Below are 6,149 nucleotides of genomic sequence, written 5' to 3' on the forward strand. Positions count from 1 at the left end.
TATTTATCAGAGCCAACAGCTGAAGAGGTACGAGAGGATCAAGTGGACTGGGCACCCATGCACCAGCTTCATGCACCCTGGTGCCAAGGCTGAGCTACAGCACTTTCTGTGTCCTCTCCCTCCCCCAGATTCTGTTGAATGATCTCGATGCAACAGGTTGCCTCCAGGCTTATTGCAAAATGAGGCAGCACACACAAATGAAGTTACAGGCCATGCGTATTATGCTTGTCCTTGGGTGAACATGGAACACAAATTCAGCCCCTGGAGAGCTTAGGGCTGAAATGCTGGGGAAGAGACAACCTGCAGACGGAGAGGCAGCTGACAGCTGGGCATGGGGGTGGGAAAAGCCAGCCCGTCACCCAGTGGGGACATGCCCTATGAAAGCAACGCCGTCATCCTCTCTCCTTTGCTGGTTTACTAGGTATAAGTGCACAAAGGAGGGCAACAGCAAGCAGTGGACCACAGCATGACACAAGGGTTTGGATAGCCTCCCCTCCTACTCAGGACAGGGTAGCTGCTGGTCTTTTGGGGTTTTTCAGTGCTCAGTGAGAGTCTGCTGATGAGGGTGACAGGTAACCTGAGAGAGGCTCCTGCTTTGTGCTGGGTTTTGGAGAGTCTGTCTCTTCTCATCAGCTGTGAAAGCCACACGGGCAGACCAGCCAGCCAACAGGGACACCTAAATTATATCTTTATGGAGTTGGCGCAGATACTCCCCAAAGTTATAACTGCTTGAGTCTGCGCTAGACTTCCCACAAGTATAGGAGATCCTGGAGGGAAAGGAGGCAGCAGAGAGAAAGCAGGACTGGAATGTGATTCTCTTGCATATTTGAAATGTTATTTACTATCTAGTAAACCCATTTTATAGCACCATGCATTTTATTTTCAAACACTTCTATCGACACGCACTGTATATCAGTCATTATCTGATTATGGAAGCTTTCACTGTGGTTTCCAGGCAGCTTTAAAAAGCTGCCAAGGAATTCAGTGTGCCAGAGGTTTGAACTTTGCTGCTTTTCACAAAAAGGCTGAAGAACAAATAACAGAAATGGGAAAAAAAAAGATTTCAATACCTGTGTGAATGCAATAGTCTACAAACTATGAAAAAAAAATACCTTTTGGGGGTTATACAGTCCAGATAACCTGCTCACAACTTTCTTTCAGTGGATCATGAGATCCATGCCCCTCTGGCTTTTTATTAATTGTTGAAGGAGAGTAATGACTAAATGTCATGTCATTACTGAGAAAGCACCTACAAAACACAGAACAAATATGAACTGTACTTAAAGTACTCCAGTTAGATGGTACATGTGCATCCCAGAGAGATGATGGACAGGTAAAGAAAAATCTCTCCATTTTAAAGAGATAACTGACTCAACCAGTTTGTTTTTGCTGGCCACACATGAATAGGATTGTGCCTGTACAGATCTCTTTTACATTCTCTACCTCTCCTCAGGGACAATACCTTGTCTTTTTAAGCCATCCAGTTGTGTTGATAATTTTTATTCTTTATACTAGGCTCTTAGCCAAGGCAAATGTTTGTGTTGTTTTAAAAACTTGAAGTGTATCACTGTGGGAAACTGAAAATACACAGATAACTTCAGAAAGCATTTTTGAAAAAAACCCTGTGATAATAGCCCATGTTATTTCACTTGCCTTCTATTAGCTTTACCCGAAGCAGTGTGCTCTGCCTTCGGTGGCTGTTTTTCTGTCCTCCTCCCTTCCCATTGCAAATATATGAAAATACTGATACGATGCTAATTGAACTGAACTGTCAACATTTCTGTAGCAACAAAAGGTACAGAAGAAATCAAGAAGCTAAATTCAAACATTATTTTTATCCTTGAACGAATGTGTGACATGGCTGAAATAAGAAAACCACTTTGAAGTTCATGTATATTAAATATTAGCACTAAACAGGACTCGTAATGGAAGGACAGGCAAAGTTTAATTGAAAATGACAAAATTAAATAAGACACAGACTCTGAGTTCACCTAGAGAACATTTGTCTCAGTCAAATGCTACCAGTGTTGCATACCAACGATGTGCTATGTGCTGCTGAGCACGCAGGGACTCAAATCAGAAAGATTACAAGTTTGGCTTGTGAAGCCTGCCTCAGACTCTAAGTAAAACAAAGTTAGATGGCTGGAAATATTCAAGGACTGCTGGGCACTGACCAAGACAGCTTGGGGGAAGAAGCAGAAGTGAGGAGGATGGTCCAAAGCCACCCTCCCTCCCAGCAGCTCTCCCTTACCTCAGGGGTGAAAGCAGAGAAGGATCTACCACCACAGCGTTGATCTCTATTGCCCACTCTGTCCTGGAAGTGGATCGGGGCAAGATCCACCAACCACTGCGATACTGCTCAATGTAGAAGGAAACATTAATTAGAGTGAACCTGACCTACAGAACCTGGGCTTGCATGTCTGAACCCAGCTTAACCCAGGGTTCAAGCATGTAGGTTTTCATACAGCATTAGCAAGTAAACCAAGCAAGCACCCACTGTCAGCCCAGCCCAGCATCTTGCATTTCTGCCTCGTTTTTTACAGTGAGGGAATTGTTATGTGTTTAGACAAGCCAGAGGCTGTTCTGCCTAGAGCCTGACAGGTATGAACGATACATGTGCCTATTAATCAGATGACGATTGAGCCCCCATGTGTCCTCGACCTAATAGAGGTACTGGCATATTCAGTGTGGACCCAAATCTATACAGCAGCTTGTCCTCATGAGACATCATAACCTCAGACCTACCTTCCTCTTTCAAGACACACACACAGACAGAAGTCCGCACAGGTTTGTTGTTTTAGGAGCAGATGACATTAAAGCTGCTCAGAGTTGTGTAATGTAGCTTTAATAAGCATGTGTTTTCTATTTGTCACTGCCTAAACTGTACTTCTATACACACAACCCAGGAGTCCCGCTGAAATCTGCAAAACATTAACAGCAGCAAAGATGAAGGGGTTTTGAACACTCCACAGGCTGCAGAGAGCATCTGGCTGGGGAGGCTGGGTTGGGAAGAAGTCATTTTGATGGAATTAAAGGAAATAGTAATACAGGGTTGTAGGGAGAACTCTCTTCCTCTAGTTAATGTATTTTCTTAAACAAAGAACAGGAAGTTATAACAGAAAGCTCCTCTGTGCTCCTTAGGCACACAGTGACCGGCATCCTTTGGCTTAGCACAAATCCCCTTTGACTGGGGGGCAAATCGGAGATCCTCCCCATTAGCAGCACACAATCCTGGGCATGCTCCATTCAGGCCCTCCTTTTCACACTCCAGGGATGCTTTTCCTCTTCCATATACCTCCTTAAATAGATGAACTGTTGTGGAATAAAAAGAGAAATGTCAGGTTTCCCTCCTTTTCACTGAACTCCATCCCTCCAGCTCTCTTGCTGGCTGTAAGGGTTCTTAGAGTGTCTGTTTTTCAGCAGTAACCATTCCCTAACCAAGGTCACACATACTGTCTAAGTGCCAGCAACCAGAAACTTTAAATAAAGTGTTACTGGAGTCACTGTACAAATATCTTGCTCGCAATAATCTGCTCGCTGTCTTTCATGTGTTTGCTAATGAGCTTTACCTCCTGTGGAAATTCAATGGGCTCTACCCTTGCGTTTTTCCAGCATTTGAAAAATGTATCAGTTTTTCTGGAAGGGGAGCTGGTGTTTGTTTTTCTGTGGTGAATTTTGTTTTTATTGCTCTAACTGCAGCTTCAGAAAATGAAATGTCTGTCAAAACAAACCAGGAGAAGGAATGCTCCAAACTTACATTTTTGGCACCCTTCTGCAACATCAAGTGTTCATTGTCTCAATGTTTTTAAATGCAGAACATGGTTAAAGTGAACCTCAGACCAGAAATTAGCATATGTCTCATTAATTATGTTTCAATGCGCAGTAAGCTTCCAAAGTGGAACTTGAGGCCATGCGGAATTTTTCTGATGCCAAAGCCTGAGGGCTTCTCCAGCCACTGCTGCTTTAGTCACTCTCAACGCATCCATCCCCAAAACCCACTAATAGCAGAGGAGACTGGAGAAATCCCAGTTTGGAAACATGTGCTACTGATCATATTAATCATATTGCTACCGCCAATCCTCATAGCATTTACTGCTGGATAACACCAATTGCCATGGGGTTACTTAGGCATATAGTATAAGCATGAGAAATATTTGCAGGCCCAACAAATGTTCTCGAAGCAATTCAGTGCAGTGAACTCAAATATCATGGATTACGAGCTGATAATAAAAGCAGGGGTGCTAAAACACAATGCAGTTTGTCTTTGCAAATGAACCTACATCAACTTCTGATTAAGCACACCAATTCGGTGTGCATGATTCATTTGTCTGGTACATGTGTCCTAGAATACAGTCTCCTCAGCCTAGTGCCATGATTTGCATGGAGGATGGCAGCTATGAAGGTTAGAGCCTGCCTCGGATGTGCTGTCTGTGGTAATGCCAAGTATTTTCAGGGTAGTAAATCCTCAGCTAATTAGCAAAGAAGGGCACAAGAGGGAAAGATGTCAGCTGAACAGCGTTGTCCTGGTATTAGAGTTCAGATGCAGATAATGCTGAAAATTGGCTATGCTTATGATATTGCTTATTAATAATGAAGGTAATTTCACAGTGGGGTCTGCTGACAACAACAGCAATCAAATACCAACAATGAGCTAGTGGTTGTGCAAAGGGATGTGTGCTTAGCCTTGTGTGCCAATGGACACCACGTGCAAATTTTACTGTGCAAATCTGAAGTCCGTGACTGAATGGGTGGCTTCAGAGAAATGTGAGTAAATCTTTGCTAAACAAATAATAAATAATGGAAAGCCCAGGCAATCTACCACGTTTAATATTTTCCATATGCAAAAGTCCAGAGATTAATAAGGGGGAAATTATTCCATGTCAACACTACAGAAAGTCTTAGAGCCAAAATACTCTCGAGTCTGAACTTAGCCATGAGAATATTCCCTCAGTGAAGAACCATGATTTTCTGGTAAGACAATAATGGGCAGAATAACACATTGCATTTGCACAGTACTGCACGGAAAGTGGCAAGTAAGGACAGTGGCTGCATCTATGCAAAAGCATACCCCCAGGCTAAGCTGAAAGCCAGCTCTGCTGTTCACCTGCACTCCTTTGCTGCTGTAGCAGCCTGGGTCAGCTCTGGGGTGAGCCCACTGGGAGTTCAAGAAGGGGAGAATCTGATGTGCTCTCTGCGCTGAACAGCACACCCAGAGCACACATGGGGCCCAGAGCTCCATGCCTGCTCCATGTTTTGCAGCTTCCTTCTGCCCTGTTTGCTGCTGTACTGATGCCATGTCGCCAGTGTCAGCCAGAAATCTTTCCCAGCAGGACACATTAACTGCTTACCAGGGCAGATGGGATTTCTAGGCCTTTCAGGTTGAATCCAACCTGCATATAGGGATAATGAAGTATAATCCAACCTGCATATAGGGATAATAAAGTATGCAAGGTTTGGGGATTTAGGAGACATCCTAAGGACAACTCCAGACTAGCCACAGCCACAGTGACCACCTCTATCTAGATCTATAGAATGGATCATGGTGACCGCTCTGTCAAGGTTCTGTCCTCCAGCAGCACAAAGAAAGGGAGTAGTTGACACAAGGGCTTGCATATCACTGTTCCCAAGCACCATACAGGCAAAAGGCTTGCCTGGGACATGTTGAAAGAGAGGGGGTGGCCAAGAGAGGCTCTGCTGGTTGTGCCTCGCCTCTGTCTGAATGGCCAGCACCCCTGAGGTGGCTCAGAAACACTATTGAAAAATCAAGAGTAGCCATTTTCTGCTCCCTCTCCTCTCTGCAGTGTACTGAACAAACATTTGGACATGTTTAATCCAAGAGGAGAAGTATCTTTATTAGTCTGTGTCATTGTTTTTCTTTCAAGTGTGCCTTTAGATGGTGTTTTATTATGATTTTTAAATGTTAACATAAATGCTGGTTTTCATCGATATTACCTGCACTGATCTTATTTCATTAATTCCTATCTTTGCTCCTGTGGATTTTATTCATTTTAGTCAGTGTATAATTAGATTTTTAAGAGCCATCATTAAATTCTGAGCATTTGAAATAGTCCTCAGAGAGTCACCCTGTAAACATGACTGACTTCAAGCCCTTTTTTCCCTTTATAAGGAATGCTGTAATATCTTCTGTT

This window comes from Pezoporus flaviventris, unplaced genomic scaffold (assembly GCF_033815535.1).
Source record: "Pezoporus flaviventris isolate CSIRO_AGI_PZ_B2104156 unplaced genomic scaffold, CSIRO_AGI_Pfla_v1 ptg000213l, whole genome shotgun sequence".
Lineage (NCBI taxonomy): Eukaryota > Metazoa > Chordata > Aves > Psittaciformes > Psittacidae > Pezoporus > Pezoporus flaviventris.